Here is a 2,705-nt window from a genome sequence, read left to right as displayed (position 1 = left end):
TCCTATGCCATTTATTCAAGCATTCAAAATAACTCGAGGTCTATTCATCGTTAGCATATCAATTCTTATCATTAATTATTCGAGCACTTAAGCTAAGGTCCGGAAATTAAATTTATCGTCGTGGAATTAATTAGCGGATCATTACTTAACCTCAATTATTTGATTGAGCAACATAGGTGGGCTCATGATTTAATTAGGCTAAGGCCCAATCTCCTACTTTATTTTAATTATTAGCCCAACTTCTTAGATCATCAAAAGAATTATAGCCCATTCTCTATTTAAAACCTTAGCCCATGATTTTAGTTAATAGAGGCCCAAAACAAAAACTAATAGTGGCCCAAGCACTAATGGCCCAAACTTCCTCTTCCCATCTCCATCGGTCCCTACTCTCTCTCTCTCTTCTTTCTCAAAATCCCCAAATCCTAAATCCCTAATTGAGAGAAAAACCGCTCGGAGGAGAAGCAGCGGCGCGACGCCTCATCCCTCGTCGTTCGCCGCTCCAGTCGGCGCCTCCTTGCGCCGCCGAAATTCGATCCCCTTCCCCTCTTCTATCTAAGTCGCGAGGATAGAGAAGCAGCGCCTCTCATCTTCCCTCGCGGTCTCCGGCGAATTCGCCATCGCCGCTCGTCGCCATTCGCCGCTGCCTCCTTCGCGAGGCAGCTACGACACTCACCGAAGACTCACGTCTGTTGCCTCCGTCTCACACTCACGTCCTCGGCGAGTCCAGCAGCAGAGAGGAGGCATCGCCTCCCTGACTCCCCCTCTCGACTGCTACACAACGGTGCAGCACCTCCAGCCAGCCGCCAGCTCTGGAACGACGACGAGCTGGTGCCGTCGCTGCCACGCGGCTGAGGCCTCGCCGCTTCTCCGCGGCAGCATCCGTCATCGCCGTCCAAGGCTCGGGGAGCGGCAGCTGCTGCTCCGCGGTGATCCTCGGGGCTCCGTCGCCTGCCGGGCAGCTCTTCTAAGCTAAGTCTCGTATTTAAGCCCTTAGTTTACATTTTATTCTAGATTTCCAGTTTTGAGCATGTCCTTTGTGATGTTGGAGGTCTTGGCTAATGTGTTTTAAAGTTGTGATTTTGGGGAAAGTTTAGTTCATTGGAAGGAGTTTTGATTATTATGAAAGTTGCTAAAAGCAAATCTTAAGCACACTGTTTCTCGGAGTTCCCCTTTTGTGAAAGCTACTTAAGATTTTGAAATTCTAATATGCCGTGCCTACTTGTTCTCAAGTGTTCATGCTTTCATGTTTCTATAAGTATGGTGGGGAAGAGAGGGTGTTATACCTCTTGCAGTAGCTATTCTCTTACAAAATTCTGCTCCTAACTCTTCCAAGGTCACTTGCCACTCTGGAACTCCTTGTTGTGAAGTAAGGGAAGTGGTGAGTGGTGAAGGGAAACAGATATTGAAGGGGAAGACATTTATATAAGCTGCTGCTGCAGTTTGTTGAGATATGGCAAAAATCGAATCTGCATTCTTTGGCTCTTTTGTTCACATTGGTTGGCTGTTTGTGAGATAGTACTTGTGAAGGAATAAATGGACTGAGCTTCCCCTTTGTTTTCTTATTGCAGCAAGATCCCTTTTGGCGATCTTCATCCTACTTTGTTTAGTTTGGTTTGTTTCTATCTTTGGAGTACATGTACTCTTGCATTTAAATACTTTGTTGGTTTGTTGCAGGTAGTGATTGGAGAGAAGGCAGGAGCTATTGGGATTAGGAGATGCTGCAGGTGGGTTTAATACCTTCTTGGATAAGTCCTTGGTCCTCCATTGTTAAAGATGGGTTGTCTCCTTTCCTCTAATAAAAGTTCTTTAATTTCTTATGTCTTTATTCATCAACTATGGTTTGTATCTTGCAGGTGGTAGTCATAGGAGGAAGAGTTATTGGGCTGCTCTTTGGGCCGACAGCCCTCTACCAACGGGCTGGACTAATGAGCCTCGGGTGTGGTTTGTGCCTGAAGAGAATAGGCCCAAGAAGCATTTATTCACTTATTTAATTATAGGTGCACTATTAGTTTCTTTTGTACTTAAAAACTTTATATACTTAATTCATATACATCCATTTATGTATTGAACACTAAGCTTTGGTATTTGTACCCGTTCTAATCCAAAGTGTCGACTTGTATCCATTATGAACTTGACTTTAGCTTTAAAGAAAAGCACATACTCGATCTTGGTTCGCTTGCCTCTTCTTATTCGAGAGTATTTCATAAATCAACTTTTAATTATGCATGAAATAAAAGTTTTAACATCCATTTCATTTAATCGAAAAAATAACTAAATGATGACATGTATCTCAAGTTTCGCGAGAAACTTAATAGTAAAACAGTGGGTATTACATTCTACCCCTCTTAACAAAAATTTCGTCCCGAAATTTGCTTGTCACTAAAAAGCTCTGTGTATTTTTCCTTCATCTTGTCTTCAAGTGCCCTCGTAGCTTTCTCGTGACCATGATGCTTCCATACAACTCTCACTGTTACAACAGATTTATTCCTCAGCTCCTGAACTTTCCGATCCAAGATTGCCTCTGTTTTATTTATTTATTTATTTATTTTTATTTTTTTTTTTTTTTCGTAACTTAAATCTGGTTCTAACACCATTTTTTTTTTTTTTTTTTCTTCTTCTTGGAGGACTATGTGTTTGGGGTCGAATACATATTTTCTCAAATGTGATACATGAATGACATTGTGCACGATTCCGAAGCTCGGTGG

At 42.4% G+C, this 2,705-nt stretch overlaps 1 long non-coding RNA gene across 1 annotated transcript; it reads left to right on the top strand.

The window, feature by feature from the left end:
• The first annotated feature begins 379 nt into the window (after window positions 1–379).
• LOC148934127 (uncharacterized) lies at window positions 380–2,123 on the top strand. Its single transcript, XR_016135704.1, has 2 exons — window positions 380–1,724; window positions 1,854–2,123. It is a non-coding gene; the product is annotated as an uncharacterized LOC148934127 (long non-coding RNA).
• The last annotated feature ends 582 nt before the right edge of the window (window positions 2,124–2,705 follow it).

The sequence above is a fragment of the Salvia hispanica genome, chromosome 1 (genome assembly GCF_029641045.1).
Source record: "Salvia hispanica isolate PSC_SH4W2 chromosome 1, Shi_PSC_v1, whole genome shotgun sequence".
NCBI classification, from domain to species: Eukaryota; Viridiplantae; Streptophyta; class Magnoliopsida; order Lamiales; family Lamiaceae; genus Salvia; species Salvia hispanica.
Note: the sequence above shows the minus strand (reverse complement) of the source record. Positions and strands in the feature narration are given on the sequence as shown.